Here is an 18,516-nt window from a genome sequence, read left to right on the forward strand (position 1 = left end):
TTTTTCTGCCTTGCCCACAGTCAGGACAAATCTCTGTCACCCGCCAGTCCCACAGCCGCTCAGACCCAACCAAGTAAACACAGAGACTTATATAGCTTACAAACTGTATGGCCGTGGCAGGCTTCTTGCTAACTGTGCTTATAGCTTAAATTAATCCATTTCCATAAATCTATACCTTAAAGTAATCCATTTCTACAAATCTATACCTCGCCACATGGCTGGTGGCTTATCGGCGTCTTCACATGCTGCTGGTCATGGCGGCGGCTGCAGTGTCTCTGGTCATGGCGGCGGCTGCAGCCAGTCCTTCTGCCTTTCTGTCCTTTTATTTCTCCTCTCTGTTAGTCCCGCCTATCCTTCCTGCCTAGCCACAGCCGATCAGGTTTTATTTATTGATCAATCAGAACAACTTGACATACAGACCATCCCCCAGCACAGCCAAGTGCAGACCATCTCAAACACCTGCACTCAGGCCCATGGTCCTAATCATCCTCTATACGGACCTGCTGGGTAACGCCACAAGGAACCCAAGAAGGGCTCCCACAGGACATACATTAACATCCCACAGCAAAGTTGGATCCTGGCTTTCTTCACTTCTCTTCAGTCATTGACAGGGACTTTGTAGGCCATCATACTGTTCACTTTGTGGATGGTGGTAGTAAACGAGCAGAGACGGACTTCTTCAGAATTGGTCATGAACTGGGGTCCTGATTCCTCCCATTTTTCAGGTACCACCAAATCTTTGTCAGTGTAAATCAGCAGATCAAATGAACAAGAAACTTCCAACAGTGGCAGAAAAGTCACAGTAGCTGTGATCTGCCTGATCACTGAACGGATTTCATCCTGGATGGAAATGGATTTCATCATTTCTGTGACTTTACAAACACCGTCCTCTTTCGTAGTCTTGTCACACTCAATATCAAACTGCCATCTTTCAAGGACCTCTCCACTTTCAATGTTTGAGATGACCACCACCAGTTTCTGCACTGAGCACTTGTAGAGCCAGGCTTTTAGCTGCTCCACCACATTATTGAGATACTTTATGAGTTCGGGGTCAGTAGTTACAAGCAAGGTGAGTCCGTATTTCTGCACTCGAGTAAAGGTTTCCGATGGATATATGCCACGCTAGTAAAAAATGCTGTTGATGCCAAACGCTTTAACTCAGCAATGCCAAATTTCACCGTATCTCAATTTAAGTGTAAATACAGATTATGTGGTCAGAGGATGTCAACATGGACCCCAGCTTTCAAAGAGCAAGTGGGAGCAAGATGCCCCCCCCGGTGAGCCCCTTCTGTTCCAGGAGGCAGCAGCACAGCGTTCCCCGTTCCCCGCCAGCAGGAGGAATGAGCAGGAGACCCTGTGGTGGTTCCATTCCTAGGGCCCGGGCCAGGCCGCTCTCTTGAGATGTTTCTTACATACATACAAATGAACATTGCCATGTTTCTTTTTAATCTTAACATGAGTTGGTACACTTGCTAGTAATTTATGAGATAGCTTTATGACATTACAGAAGTAGAACCTTTCAAACACCTGTGTGACATTTATCGTGCCATCATTACTGCCATTGAGCAATGTTTTATACCTTTATTTTCCACTTTCTGTTTTGGTCTATGAATTCTGTCTTCATAATGTGTCTACATTTTGAATAACACTTTGATTATTAATTTGAAAAACTTGTATATTTATTCTAATATCTATGTATGCACAGATGAAGTTAAGAAGCTACTATGGGGTTTCTAGCACAACTATTAGGGTGTTTGGCCATCCCATCACCAGAGTAGGTCAGTCCCGTCTGTCTCTCGACCATTGCCAGCAGTCTATTGTGGGGGTATCTGTGGATTTCTGTGGGCCTCCCTAGCACTTAGTTTCTTCCTTTTCTCATGTGGTCTTCATTTACCATGGTCTCCTATCCCTCGTTTTCCCTCTCTGTTCTTGATCCAGCAGGGATCTCTCGCTCCCACAGGCTCTCTTTCCCTCGACCCTCGCCCTTCATTACTCCCACTCATGTCCAGATTGTTCATGTAGATCTCAGCCATTTCTCCATCCAAGGACTGAGGAATCTGGATGCAGAGATCCATGGCTAGGCCACGGGTGGAGCTCCGGGAGTCTAATCAGAAAGAAAGAGGGGGGTTTATATGAGCGAGAATTGTTGAAACCAAGGTTGGATAAAGCACAGGGACAAATAGCCAAAAGAATGGAAACACATGAACTATGAACCAAAGGCTGAGGGGCCCCTAACTGGATCAGGCCCTCTGAATAGCTGAGACAGTTGATTGGCTTGATCTGTTTGGGAGGCATCTAAGCAGTGGTACTGGGTCCTGTGCTCATTGCATGAGTTGGCTGTTTGAAACCTGGGGCTTATGCAGGGACACTTGGTTCAGTCTGGAAGGAGGGGACTGGACCTGCCTGGACTGAGTCTATCAGGTCGATCTCAGTCTTCGGAGGAGGCTTTGCCCCGGAGGAAGTGGGAATGGGAGGTGTGGTGGGGGGAAGGGGAGGAGGGCGGGAACGGGGAGAACAAGGGAATCCATGGCTGATACGTAGAACTGAATGGTATTGTAAAATAAAATAAAAGGAAAAAAAAAGAAGCTACTATGATCCACAGTTCATGAGTTACCTAATTTGATTTGGTTGTCTCTGTACTTTTCCCCATCATGGTTTTGATACCCTTTGCTCATAGAATCCCTCTTCTCTATCTTCCACTGGACTCCTCGAGCTTGGCCTGGTGCTTGGCTGTGGATCACTGCATCTGCTTCCTTCAGTTACTGGATGAAGGCTCTATGATGACAGGGTATTCACTAATCTGATTACCAGGGTAGGCTAGTTTAGGCACCCTCTCCTCTATTGCTAGTAGTCTAAGGTGGGGTCATTCTTGTGGATTCCTGGGAACTTTCCTAGCATCCAATATCTCCCTATCCCTATGATGTCTCCCTCTATAATGGTATCTCTTTCATTGCTCTTCCACTTTGTCCATGTGCCAGCTCAATATTCTAGTTCCTTTGTGTCCTCATCCACCATTCTATAATCTCTATTGGACTAGGCCCTCAGCATAGGTGAGACTGTTATGTAGCTTGATCTGCATGAAGGTCCCCCTGACAATGGGATCACGACCCATCCTTAGGGCAGGAGCAGGCTTTTTGGAGCCCACTGCCTATGATGGGGGACCTTACACAGACTTGGTGCAGAGAAAGGTGCTTGGACCTGCCTCAACTGAGTGTATGAGTCTCTGTTGACTGCCCAGAGAAGGCATTGCCCTGGAGGAGGTGAGAATGGGCAGTAGGATGAAAGGAAGCTTGAGGGCAGGGGGAGGGAAGAGAGGGAATCTATGGTTGGTGTGTAAAATGAATAGAAAATTTCTTATTAATAAAAAATATTTAAAAAGAAGCTACTGTAGTGGGTAGCCATTCCAGCTTTGATCTGGAAGTTCCAACCTCCATTGAGGCTTTGGTAACTGTCATGCCTACAAGGCTGGGCCAAGGGAGGACCCTAAAGACCCAAGATCTGGATGGGCCAGCTCTCTTGGTTCCTGGACTCTGAATGCTGGTGGCAGACCATGCAGAGTTCTCCAGAGAATACCACCAGACTGTGCTACAACTTTTGCAGACACTGTAAACTATCCCTTCACTTGTAAGTTACCCCACAAAATAAACCTCCCTTTTAACTACGTGGAGTGGCCTTAAAAATTTCACCAATAAGCTATATAAGAGAAAATTTCAAAGCTTTCAAGGGGTATTTTTAAAATACCCTTAAACTTAAAAAATAGCAAGTAAAGAATTTCCTCATTTTGAATCATCTATAATTACAAAACACATTTTCTTTATAGATTTTTTTTCTCTTTACTGCTTCAAGGCCTAACCTAGGACAAACCACAGAATTTTATCCACTTTTAAAAATATTTCTTGCTTTTTAAGATTAGTTTTAAAAATATAGGGACAATAAAGCAGTTGAATAAGTCCAATTCCAAAAAATTATACATATTGATAAATTGGCAGCTATAAAAATTCACGTAATCTGCATTTTGGTAAAAAATATGACTCAAATAAGTGACTATAAACCATTGTTACTTTCTTATGTGTACCATTCAGATTACAAAATATGCTTTTACTTGCCAAGCTGTCCAGATTAAGTAATATATTTTATTAAATTGTAAACTTTTTATAAATAGGTAAATTAATTTATAATAAAATTACAATTGATTTATTATATGATAGCCCTTCTAATTAATGAAATCAGCATTTTTCTGCATTATTTTGTGTAATAAGATATAATTTTGATTATTATACTGAATTTGAAATGTTTTTTGTCACTAGTATTTTCCTTAAATTTGAAGCATTTATACTTGATAGATACTAAAACCTACCCTATTCTTCTTCAAATTGTATATCTCAATTTCTATTAGATTTTACATTATATTTTTCTAAATCATTCTAAGACATATACTGAAATCTAAATAATTCTTCTAGTAAGAAAACTAGAAGATCTTTGATACATATTCTTCTAATATTTCTTTTGAAAGAAAATATCTCTTTTCTAAAACATTAAAATTGGAAATATTTAATTTTTCAGATTATCTTATAGATCATCCATATATTAGGTATATTTTAAAATCTTGATATTCTACAATATTTTCAAGAAAGAAGTTAGAGAAAGATCATCCTGTAGATGTTTCTGATCTTACCTGTTGACAGTCAGATGCTGAAGACACTGTCTACAGGTCCATTGCACAGGGTGATATTGAGAGTTCAAGTGTGGATTTCCACGTTGTGGTGCCTGAAGAAAAGATTTATTGTGCATTACCACTGTAGTTTATCCATCTTTGGACTGTGGTTTAAGGCTGACTTACAAGATATATTTATCATTAACAATGTTATTATTTTTGTGTGTGTGTGTGCATGATGTCTTTATTTGGACAAGTGCCAAGGCATGTATGTAGAATTGAGTAGTAATTGTTCTCCTACCAAACTGAAGATCTAACTCAGGTCTACAGCAAGCGTTACTGAGCTATCTTGCCAGAACCTGTTGACTTTGGAACTTAATAGTTTTGCTGACATTCTAATCTTTTCAAGTTTTTTACTTGAAAAAACTTAAAAGTCACAGGAGTAGGGGGTGATTACATAGGAAAAAGGATGGGAGAATAGTCAGAGAAGAAAATGCTTAGGGGAGATAGCTAATTCTGAGGATGTTCAAAGTAGCCACATGGAAGACTACTATTTTATAAATACATATATATTATAAATAAACATATGTGTGTGTGTATTAATAAGAATGAGTTTGAGTGTGATTCCACAACCAAAGCAATATTGCTGCCTCTCAGAAATAAAGTTAACATATAGAAAAACAAGTGATAGGTGAGGCTTTCAAGAAACCCTAACAATTCAAGCTATTGTAATAATAATAAAGAGACCTATTTCTATCTAATAGAAATTGATTGTAGCACCCTCTTGTTGAAAAAAAAAACACACACTCTTTTTACAGGGCATAGAGAAATCAAACTGGTACTTCCCAGGGAGCCCTTTCCCTCATCACTAGCTTTCATAGCACTGGAAGGTTCTATGAAGACTAATGTGGGGCCATGATTTTATGTACATACTGCTTTTTTATTAATTTACTTTTGACTTTTCTATGCCTGCCATATAGTAAGTTTTCTGGTTGCGGTAATTAACTTACTACTGCTTGTAGACTTCTATGGTTTTGTCACTAAAGTTTAAACTGATTTCAATATCATTAATCAAGATGCCTTTGAGTATCTGTGGAATGATAGATAATAAGCAATGATAAGCTTTTATAACTCATATACATTTTCCACAGGTGCAATATTATTTTAATGAATTCTAGTGTGGAGCTTTTAAACCAAAAATATATTTAAGATCCAGATGTAAGCTTTCATGAGTACTGGGAAAAATAATAACTGCCCTTAACTTTGGCATTTAAAGGTTAATGAGCAGTGTTTATTACTTGCTTAGATTTACAGTTTAAAACATTACTCAAAGTTGAATTTGTACATCTGTTTCATACAAGATATTGAGGTGTTTATCATCCTTAATCAGCCGTATTTTCCCCAGTTCTTTTTACTAAATGCCTATGCTTCCTGATTCTGTACTGTTCTATCATATTCATAGGAATTAAATAAGATAAATGGTCTCAGAACCTATAAATTAATCAGCAGAAGAAAAAGTATGTAAAATCATGGCAATCATTTGGAACACTAAAATTCACTAGCTTATGTCATTTTTTTCAAAGCACATAGCACCGAGGACCAGACATGTTAGGCATCGTGGTGACAGTTACCTTGTAAATGCTAGATACTTTCAACCATGACTGCACTTCTCTGTTTGTAATTATTCATAAATAATTATTTTTGACAGATGGTATTTTTCTATTATAAACTAGATTATAATGCTACTTAATCTCCCTAATATGACATTACTTATCTAAAGGTGATCCTAAAGTTGTTCCTAAAGGTGATATAAATAATTATAAAATGTATTTTAAAGGCTACATTATTATAGACTAAACAAAAACTCTTGAATCAGTAGGAAGGCTTAGAAATGAAAAGGTTGATTTTAGATTGTCTTTCATGAAAATTTATATTAGTTCTGGGTAGGCAGAAAAGATAAATCAGATTGTGAAGTTCAGAGCCATAAATGGGATATATATATATATATATATATATATATATATATATATATATGTGTGTGTGTGTGTGTGTGTGTGTGTGTGTGTGTGTGTGTGTGTTTCCCTCTCCCAAGGCTCAGGACAAATCAACACAGACTGATGAGAAAAGTTTTATTCTGTGGGATGTCACTGTGTATGTTGTGAATGTGTGTGTGTTGCTCTGATTGGTTGCCAAATAAAATGCTGATTGGCCAGTAGCCAGGCAGGAAGTATAGTGGGGTGAGCATACCAGGAGAATTCTGGGAAGAGGAAGGGCTGAGTCAGGAGTCACCAGCCAGACACAGAGGAAGCAAGATGACAAGGCAGAACTGAAAAAAGTTACCAAGCCACATGGTTAAACATAAATAATAATTATGGGTTAATTTAAGTGTAGCAGCTAGTCGGTAATAAGCCCAAGCTAATGGCCAAGCAGTTACAAATAATATTAAGCCTCTGTGTGATTATTTTATGAAAGGCTTCAGGAATATGAGTAGGAGATTTGTCCTGACCGTGGGCCAGGTGAGACACAGGGAAACTTCTGAATACAGTTTTAAGAGCAAAAGTCTGGGAATATTGTTGTGACATAATATCTTCTAAACATGATAGGAACTATTGTGAACATGAACTCATAACAACTCCATGTATCAGCAGAAGACTTCCACAAAATCTAGCCAACCAATACTCCAGTATGTCAGGATCACCAATCTCTGGATTAAGGGCTATAGTCAGTTGCTGGTTGCTGGTAGGGACAGGTTATTTTATTCAGTGTTGTATATTAAGGTTGATTATCCTTGTGCTAGTAGATTTTGCCCCATATCTAGATGTTGTAGAATGTTATATTAAGATGTGTTACATTTATTTATCCTGTGGAACATTTGTTTTGATGACGCAAAGATGTGTTGCATTTGTTTAACTCTGTGAAGATGGAATACATTGCAAATCTAAAACACCTGATGGTCTAATAAGGATCTGATGGGCCAATAGTGAGGTAGGAGAAAGAATAGGTGAGGCTGATAGGCAGAGAGAATACATAGAAGGAGAAATCATGGATGAGGAAGAAGAAGGAATGAGAGGAGGAGGATATTAAGGGCCAGCCACCTAGCCACACAGCCAGCCATGGAGTAAGAGTGAAAGTAAGATATATGGAAGAAATAAAGGAAAAATCTCAGAGGCAACAGGTAGATTGGATAATTTTGGTAAGAAAAACTGGCAAGAAAAAAGCCATCTAAGGTTAGGCATTTATAACTAAGAATAAGCCTCCTTGTGTGATTTATTTGAGAGCTGGATAAAGGGCCCTTTAAAAAACTAAAGATCAAAAACATCAAAAGAGTAAATAACAAAACAACGAACAACATCAAGATACATTTGGATAGTAGTATTTGTTTGTGTGTGTGTGTGTGTGTGTGTGTGGTGTGTGTGTTTAAGGAAAGTAAAAAGTAAAAAGAAAAAGAAAAAAGCATGAATTTAGGAGACAGATGTACAGAGCAGAGTCTGGGAGAAGTTGAAGAGTAGGTGGATACTGGTAAATATGATTGAAATACATTGTATTCATGTTTGAAATTAAAATAATAAATTCAAGAATATGTTAAGAGTCTATAGTAATTGCATATCATGGTTAAATCAGTTATAATTAAATTATATAATATTATGCTAGTGAATTTAAAGCCAGAAAGAACTGTTAAAGAACATAAGAATCACCAATGAGGGAAACTATAAAATTAAATATTCAATCACTTGGAAAAATGATTGTGTAATTCAAAAGTCCATTTCTAGATCTGCCTCTACTAGAACACATAAGCTCATGTTGACACTCTCCTTCACAGATAATTCATACTGTATTTAGAACATGGGACATATTCATATGAAAAATCCATTGTTTTAGAAGGAAACAACGTAGTATACTATTTATTCATTTTATACATTTTGTATAATGCACAATCCATGTGGCACTGCATAGGATTTAGAAAAACAACATACCAAATAAATACTATAATTTCATTACTAATGTTATATGTGCAAAATAACCAAGTATAATTTTCAAACAAAAGAATAAATGAGATTCCTTTTAGTTGTATTGCTGAAACAGAAACTGTTTTGTTAAAGAAGTTTATTAATATAGTTCTCTACTGAAACAGGTAAAAGCCAAAATATAAAAATATCCATTTTTAAAATTTCTGAAATCATTGACTTAATTTTCTAATCAAATTAAATTGTAACAACCAGGCAAGGAAATATACTTGGTTTATTTGATAATACTTGTCTATCAGTAAATCATAGATAGTAAGCTTACTGTGTAAGTATGTGTTTGTGTGTTTCCATGTGTTTATCTACAGTGCTTTATACTGGTGTCACACAATGAATGGTGTCCAATGCTTGAGGCTAGAGAGATGGCTCTTGGTTATAAGTACTTGCACTCTTGCAGAGAACCATGGTTCAGTGCTCAGCACCTGCATGGATGATCATAACCCTCAGCAACTTTTGTCTTGGGGGATCCATTGCACTCTCTGGTCTTCAGACAGAACTTAGTGTCTGTGGTTCACATATGTACATGAAGCCCTAACACACATACACATAAAAAATAAAAATAGTGCCAGGCATGATGGATGCCATATTTCTCTAAAGTAAGCAATTTAAAGCAAGAGGCAAATGGATCTCTGTAAGTTCAAGGCCTCTCTGTTTTATATCATGAGTTCCAGGTTAGCCAAGACTGCCGCAGCGAAATCACATCTCTTAATCAATCAAGAGATAAATTAAAAAAAAATAAATAAAACCCATACTACTTGTTATTATATCTGCACATTAAATGATTTCGGGTTAAGTAAATCCCTTTTGCTTGAAACAAAGGCATTATTTTAAGCAACAAGTTTCTAAATTTTAAATGTGATGTTAAGGCAATTTTTGTTTACTTCAACTTTATGAGGAACAACAAAGTCTAATGTAAAATTTCCATTGAAATATATTAAACACTCCAGTTCCCTCTATTATATCCATCATGACTACAAATAGCAGTTCAGGGATAAGGATAAACTGCAGTCACAGACATTGTCATACATTGAAAACATGCATTGTGTGGTTAGCATTTGGTAATAATTTGAATTTTTATCTTATATTATGTGTTTGAGAGTTTTGCCTATAATTTGTGTACCTGGTGCCTTCAATGACCAAAAGAGGTAACTGAATCTCCAGAACTGGAGGCCATGAGACTGTGAGCTACCCTGTGAGATGTTGCGAATCCAATCCAGGCTCTTTAGGAAAGTAGCCAGTGTTCCTCAATGATTAGCCATCACTCCAGCCCCCCTTCAGAATTTGATTTTAATGAGTCTGGAAACATCACAGCATTAATTTTCTCATAAATGTAAATGTAAAAAATTAATATAAATATTCTTGCCACCTATACATTCACTTATTAATTACCTAAGGTCTAGTTTAGGATTGTGATACCTTTTACATTAGATGTGAGTTAAACTTAACTTAGTTATAATGATCTTTGTCACTTTCTCAGTGGGAAACTTTTGTCTTTGTGAAAAATGTCAGCAATGAATAATTACTAAGTTAATTTTTATCATCTGTTCTGAATTGGTGATAATTTCCATCATGTCAAATTTTCAGAAAGCAGATATTATTAAACTAAAATAATTATGTAAATTAGATGTAAGATAGATGTAACAACTGCAAGTTGTTATAGAACAAACTTCACACTTTCCTGAGAACCCATCTCCGAATAAAACAAACAAACAAAAAAATAATAAAAGCATCCATGTAAGTTTTCATGAAATGATGTGACTATTAATGGATTCCATATATTTAGCCCAACCATTTGGCAAGTTTCTATGAAAAACAGAAGTACAAAATAATTTTATAATATGAGTTTTCAAATGCCAGAAAAAAAATCTTTGAATATTATACACTTTTTTCACTTAAGTGTGTTAATGTCTGCCTTATTTATAATAGATAACATTGGATAAATGAGAGATTGTTTTTGATGGAAGATACTGTTAAGGTAGATTGAGAAAGCTACAGTTTCATTCTTTGTTCTGACATCGGTTTATTTATTCAGCTACTAGTAAATTATGAAGGCTCCTTGTCACTAAACATTGTTCTTTTTAGTGTATTCTATAAAAATAGTGGAACATTTTGTTTGTTTGTTCTACAAATCCTTGAAGTTTAGCACTGATACTTCCTAGTTTTAAGAGTATAATGGCAGAACTCATATAGTTTTTATAGATTATAAGGTAGTTTCATCATCTTCATGACACTCATTTTAATGCTTTGAATTTCTCAGTTCTGCATGTCTTAGGGATATAGTTGAAATGCATGAATAAATGGGGATCTTTAGCTTACTTTTAACTTCTTGTTATTATTTGTTTGTGCATGGGGTGGTATGATGTGGTAAGGGGAAATGTACACACCGTGGTATGTACTGGAATCACTGAATCAACATTATGGGTTGATTCAGGCCTTCAACATTTCTATCGACAGTGACTATCTCATTTATAAGAAAAGTGCCTTCTGCTGATCCACCTCACCTACAACTTTGTAAAACTTTAGTGATTTCATGAATCAACAAACATACTCTAAAGAATAAAAAACTCTACCCACATTTATAATGATCAATTTTAGTTTAGGATAAATACATTAACTACTAGTGTCAATTAATAAGACACAGTAATATTACTGTTGAATAAATTCTTACAGAACCAATTCCTACAATGAACATTATATTTAACTAAGGTGGTTATTATAGTTACGAATGTACACATATTCTTGCAATAATAATAAAAAAGAGGACATAAATTTAAATAAAAGCAGGAAAATATATTGAAAGTTTGGAGGGAGGAAATAGGAGGGAAAATGTAGTTGTATTAAAGTATCAAAAAATGAATAGTATTTTTTGCTGTAGTAAGAGATAGTTTTACAGATTTAATAGTCTCTTATTTAAGGTAAATTCATCAGGCTGGAGGGATGGCTTAGCAGCTAAAAGCACTGGCTGTACTTCCAGATTGCCCTGGTTTATTTTCCAACACCCAGTGGGTTCTCATAAATATTTATAACACCTGTCTTAATTGATCCAACACCTTCTTCTGTCTTCCTTGGGTACCAAACATGCCATGGTGCATAGACCCATAGGCTGGTAAAATATCCACTCACATACAGGTTTTAAAGGATAAATTCAGACAAACTGAAGATGATGATTTTCACAAAAAAAAATTAATTTTATAATTTTTTAAATACAAAAGTTAAATGACAAAAGAAGACTGTTATGTGATATTTTGATTGTGTTCTGACAAATAAAGCTTGCTTGGAGTCAGAGAGTAGAGCTAGTCACTAGCTAAACCTAAATTAACCATAGAGGTTTAAAAGACTGTAGAAAGAGAGGAGACAGGAAGTAGTAAGATGGGGCAGAGAGAGGATCTCAGCTCTTTTGGACAGAGGAATGGTAGAGGTGGGAGGTGACTGGTGGCAGCTCCCTGCTTCTCTGATCTTTCAGGTTCTTACCCCAATATCTGACTCCTGATATTTTATTGATAATGATGAACTAGATTAACACTTCATCTGGCGTCCAACTTTTGGGGCAAAAATTCACAAGACAGTCACTCACTTGCCTGTGGCTTTGCAGCCTCTGACACCTGCTAGAGCTGCGTATGAGAGCTACATCTGCTGGAGTCACTGTGCAACCAGCTGGCTTTTCTCTTCCTTCCTCTCACCTAGTCTGATGTTTTCCTGTTGCGGCCTCTCTACAACAGTCTCCCCAAGCCCAGAACTCTTCAGGCGCCTGGGCTCCAAAGCCACTGGTGTTAGCCCCTCACCAAGGGCCAGATCTACCTTCAGGAAGCCCTGTTCTCTCGCTTCCTGTGTGTCGCATGTGGTGCTTTTGCACATTCCTGTGTCCACCCTTCAGATGGCTGGCTCTTTGACTCCATTTCCCTGTGGGTTGTGGCCTTTCCCTGGACTCCCTCCTCAGGCTGCTGCCACACTAAGGTAGCCACCTCAACATCTGCTTGGGCAACTGACACATACTCTCAGCTCACAACTATGCACAATCAGTGGCAACTGTCCTCATCCAGGCTGTGCACTGCTTGAGTTCTCTGACCAGACCTACTGTGCAGCAACAGACAGCCTTACACTTCACTGTCACCGTCAACAGATTTATTGAGGCAACTTGGAATTCTTAAAGGGAGGAATTAGTTGAAAAAGAGAGAGTTTTTCCCATGTTAAAAAATGGGAGACAGTATTATTTAGATGGAGTTAGGTCTGTGTCATTCCACAATGGATGGTTTGAAAATGGAACAATTAAATGAGTGGACATTAACTTATCTGGGATTATAATTATAGTCATTATCAGTTTGGTAATTATTGTATTATCCCTAATAAAGTTGGTTAATATCAGTGCCAAATACTAGAAATTGACTGATAAGATACAAGTTTTAGAAAAGGTTACAATTGATAAGTTACAAGCCTTAGGAAAAAAACTTATTAAAACAGATAATAGGAATATTCAAACATGAACAGAGGAATTTAAAGGAGAACCAACCTTGTACCATTGCATTATGAAATTAGAGAGGAAGATTATATTAAAAAAACAGCCTTAATTTATCTAGACACCATACAGGAACAATTGATAAATGACCATTATCCCCAAGGCTATGGGGCCTTTCAAACAGACCAAGCTGCACAACTCTCTCCAATATTCAGAAGGCCTAGTCCGGTGCATGCAGGCTCCATATCTGTCAGTCTATAGTTCATGAGTTCTCATGAACTTGTTTCCTTTGTCTCTATAGATTTCCCCATCATGAGCTTGACCTCTTTGCTCATATAGTCCCCGTTGCCTCTCTTTGATTAGACTTCTGGAGCTTAGCTTGATGTTTGACTGTGAATCTCTTCATATACTTCCATTAGTTACTAGATGAAGGCCTTGTGATGACAATTGGGGAATTCACCAATCTGATAACCAGGACAGGTCAGGTCAGGCAATGGAGTTGCTCTCCATTATTGCCATTAGTCTAAGCTGATGTCATCCTTGTGGATTCCTGGGAATTTCCATAGCATCAGATTTCTCCCTAATCCCACAATGTCTCCCTCTATCAAAATATCTCTTTCATTGCTCTCCCACTCTGTCCCTCCACCAGCTTAACAATTCTGTTCCCTTATGTTCTCCTTCTCCATTTCCCCCTCAGTTGCCACCACTTGCCCCCCAGTTTACTCCAGAGATCTATACTATTTCCCATTCCCAGGGTGATCCAATATGTCCCTCTTAGAGTCCTCCATGTTAGCTAGCTTCTCTGGAGCTGTGGGTTGCAGTCTGGTTATCCATTACTTTACATCCACTTATGAGTGAGTACACACCATATTTGTCTTTCAGAGTCTGGGTTACCTCACTCAGGATGATATTTTCTAGTTCTATCCATTTGTCTGCAAATTTCATGATGTTATTGTTTTTAGAGCTAGTCATACTCCATTCTGTATCCATATGTACAACAATTTCTTCATCCATTCTTTGGTTGAGGGGATTCTAGGTTGTTTGCAGTTTCTGGCTATTATGAATAATGTGGCTGTGAATACAACTGAGGAAGTGTCCTTGTGGTATGATTGAACATCCTTTGGGTATATACCCAAGAGTGGTATTTGAGAAACCATCATTCTGATTTCCAAAGTGCAAATTTGCACTCGCACCAGCAGTGGAGTGTTCCTCTTGCTCCACATTCTCTCCAACATAAGCTGTCTTCAGTGTTTTTTGATCTTAGCCATTCTGACAGGTGTAAAATGGTATTGCAGAGTAGTTTTATTCTTTATAGTTTGGCCAAGGTTATGTTAAATCATTTTTCATCTCAAAGAACTAGCTCTTAGATTTGTTCATTATTTGGACTGAGCAGGTTATTTTAGGAATTTATATGTATTTATATTTATGTACATGATAATAATTAGTGAGAAAAATGCTTTCTTGAAAGAGAGTGAGTATAGGGGTATATGGAAGGGTTTAGATGGAAGAAAGTGAAGGAATAAATTTTGTAACTATATTATAATCTAAGAGTTAAATTAAATTAATTTTTTTTCAAGACAGGGTTTCTCTATATAGCTTTGGTGCCTATCCTGGAACTCACTCTGTAGTCCAGGCTGGCCTCAAGCTCACAGAGATCTGCCTGGCTCTGCTTCCTGAGTGCTGGTATTAAAGGCATGTACCACTACTGCCTGCCTAAGAGTTAAATTAAATTTTTAAAAAGGCAGAAAAATACATCTTGATTTATATCGTCAGTTACCCTGCATATTTTTTCAACTAGAAAACACGTATTATCATTATCGTTGGTGAACACTAATGGAAAAGTATTTAACACAATTCAATTAACAACAATTATTGTGTTCCCATGCATCTAAGATAGTGAGTATTGAAATGATTATTTAGAGTACTGTAAGTATCTGATTTTACTATTTATAGTTCTTAAATAAATGGAGTATTCATCTCTATTCTTTTTGACAAACACAAACACATACATGTATGTGTGTGTATATGTGTGTGTGTGTGTGTGTGTGCAATGTTGACATTCAGATAACAAAATGAATTTTTTAAAGTTATTGTGATTAGTCAAGAGTGGCAGGGCACAATTTCTCTTACCTGTTGATAAGAATCACTCAAACTACTTGAAGAAGAAAATTATTTAATTCCAGGAGTTAAGAGGCTTATGTTTATTGGAAGAACTGCATGAGTAATCACTATTTCTCCCACAACATCAAAGCAAACAGTCTTAAAGTAGTTTATTCCAATATTTCAAAACTTAATAATCTTGCAGCCTTGCCAAAATTTTAGGCTTCCAATCCATACAAGAAAATTGTTGACCTAACCCTGACATTCATAAAGGATGTTAATAAAATCTGAGAATGCATCACAGTTCAGCTTAAGTCATTCTGACATCACAGCAGGAGAAACATGGCCTCCATTCCACATATTCACATCTGTCTTCCAAATCTGTTCCATAGATAACGTCATGCCAGAACCTGTATATTATGCAAGACCTTAATTATATGGAAGTGTGAGAAGTCTGGTCTTCCGGAAAATTTCAGCTTTGAGTGAAATATGGAACATGACAGGGAACCAATTGACAGAATGAATATATATAGTTTCCACATTTGCTCACTATAGCTGAGTGACAAATAACATAATCATGGTGGCTTAAAACATGACTATAGATGTAACCAACCGTCTTATTAAATAAGAAACACAGAAACAATGTAAAAGAGAAAGCCGAGAGGTCAGAGCTCAGAGCTAAAATCTCACCCTTTCTCCTGCTGTCCCAGCTTCGCGAAAAGAGACCTACTTCCTGTCGGTTCGTTTTTTTATAGTATGTTGTTCTGCCTTCTCATTGGTTGTAAACCCAAACACATGACTGCCTCGTCACTGTCTGAATGTACAGCCCCCTAGGTCTTAAAGGCATATGTCTCCAATGCTGGCTATATCCCTGAACACACAGAGATCTTATGGGATTAAAGGCGTGTGCCACCACCGCCACGCTCTTGCTATGGCTCTAATAGCTCTGACCCCCGGACAACTTTATTTATTAACATACAATCAAAATAATATTTCAGTACAATTAGATTACCACCACATTTCCCCTTTTCTATTTTAATAAAAAGAAAAAAAGCAAAAGGTTATAACTAACAAAAGAAAAACTATATACAAAAGTACAATAACTATATACAATATATACAAGTAATAAATACCTAAACAGGTATTTGACAAATCAGAGAAAATAATTCCATTATCTATCCTATTTTGGTAATTCCAAGATGTATCTAATGTACTTTCTATCCTAATTAATTTTCAACTATAACTAACTAATCTTCAACCATAACTAACTAATCTTCAACTCCCTCATAGACCCAAGAAGGGAATAATATTAGCTAACAAAAATAAAAACAGGAAGTGCATGCAAGCAACTTCCAAAAAATTTTGGGAGTTGACAGAAACAGCCAGCTGCCTGGGCAGTCACCTGAGGTTTCTCCACAGTGTTGGGGCATCATCTTCAGCCTATAGGCTTAGTGTATCTGACAGACTCATTTGTGAAGTAGGATGTACACAAGGTCAACAGTTCAACCTCACATTGGGTGAGAGCAGTCCATGTACCAGAAACACCTGAATTCCACTAGTGTCCTGTCATGATTCAGGATTTTAAATTCTGGAAATTGTTGACAGTTTTTTAATTCAGCTGTCCATTCTTCTTGGCTGTGTATATATGGCTTCATCTCAGCATCCCCTTCTTCTCCACATCCCTCTATTAAATGCCAGTCTACTTTTGAGAGGCATGAGCTTTCAGCTGCTGTTCCATTGTACAACAGAATCCATCGGCCCTCTGCCTGTTAAGCTGCCTTCGAAGAAAAGGGCACCGTACCTTTTCCGGATGCGAAGGCCACTTCAGGGATGGGGCCATATTGTCCTGGCCTCAGAAGATGCCTTTTGATAAAGCCATAACCACACTTGTTTTGGCAAGAATCAGTAGTCCCTTGTTTCGTGATCTGTCTGTCCATTTTGTCCTGTTGATTCGAGGATACTTTTTGTCCAGTGGCTAACTTTTGCCACAAGGAAAGTTGACTCCATATGCAGTTTCTTCAATGCCCATATTTTCTCTGAAGTAGATTGGTACTGCCAGGAGCCGACATGTCTCAAAAAAGAAAAATTTTCTAAGTTATTAAAACATTTTAAATGCCATATTATGTAGATCTCTGAAGGGTTTGAAGATGACCTGTCTAAAATATCTCTGCTCAATTTTTAAAACATATCTAATATGACTACAAGTTCTATGATAATGTCTAACTACTAGCTTTCATTTCTTTATATCCTAATAGTTGATAATAATAACATTCAAGGATCAGAAATTTGCATTACATTGTTAAATGGATGGACTAAATACAATTAGAAATATACATATAGCATTTTCTAACAATATCAGTTTCAAATTTGTATACAATATAAAACAATTCAATCCAATGTAAAGTATTTAAAATTAGTAATTGTCTTTTCTTTTCTTTTTTTTTTTTAAACAAGAACCTTAAATCTAATCTCCTTTGCTTAGCCTTTTTCCTAACCCTTGAAAACAACTTGTAACCAACCCCCCTAAACACTGAAAATTATCCCAGTCCCAAAACCCATTAAAAAGACCAAAAAACCACCCACCCCATACCACCACTTTGGGAATGTGGGCGTCGTATTCTTAAAATTGCTTCCTGCTGGGTATGGGCGAAGTTTTCTTTATCCTGAAAGAAAAATTTTAGGTTAATTGTCAAATTCTAGGAGAGGTAACTATATCCTTCATTATCCAGTCTGTGTATAATGCCAAAGTTCAGGGTTTATCTCAAGTCCTTATTCAAGTAGTCTTTGAGACTGGATCATCTCAGCTAGTCATCTCAAAATTGCTCTGAGCACCTTATAGTTCAAAGCTGATCTATGGATGATGTTTGTCAGATTAATGATATTATTATTGTCCACGTGGAATTGTTGTTGTTGTGGGGCCCCATCTTCTTTCTGGAGACTTCAGTTGATGTTAGGCATGGCCATGATTTCCTGCAGAAAACTGATAAGAGACTCGAACACAAAAACATATATATGCAGCTAGCCTTTTTTCTAGAATTAGTTAGTACTCTATGTGACCATTCATATCTTACCAAAGTTTAAAATGTATATATATATTAATCTTGTAAATTTTGATATAAAATTTATACTTTGAGAAAAGTTTAAAGAATCAGAATAGAATCAAAGAGTTGAGATTAGTAATAGAATAGTCCCTTAATTAATTTGGCTTTTGTCCTGTACCATAGCAGAAGATGGCTCTTATTCTGGCATGATACAGGGAGTTTGCATTTTCCTTTTAACAACATGCT

General features: G+C 37.0%; 1 pseudogene; it reads right to left on the reverse strand.

Annotated features, from left to right (window-relative positions):
- Window positions 1–597: 597 nt before the first annotated feature.
- On the reverse strand, window positions 598–12,531 carry LOC114689468 (annotated as a pseudogene).
- Window positions 12,532–18,516: the final 5,985 nt, after the last annotated feature.

The sequence above is a fragment of the Peromyscus leucopus genome, chromosome 10, assembly GCF_004664715.2.
Source record: "Peromyscus leucopus breed LL Stock chromosome 10, UCI_PerLeu_2.1, whole genome shotgun sequence".
NCBI classification, from domain to species: Eukaryota; Metazoa; Chordata; class Mammalia; order Rodentia; family Cricetidae; genus Peromyscus; species Peromyscus leucopus.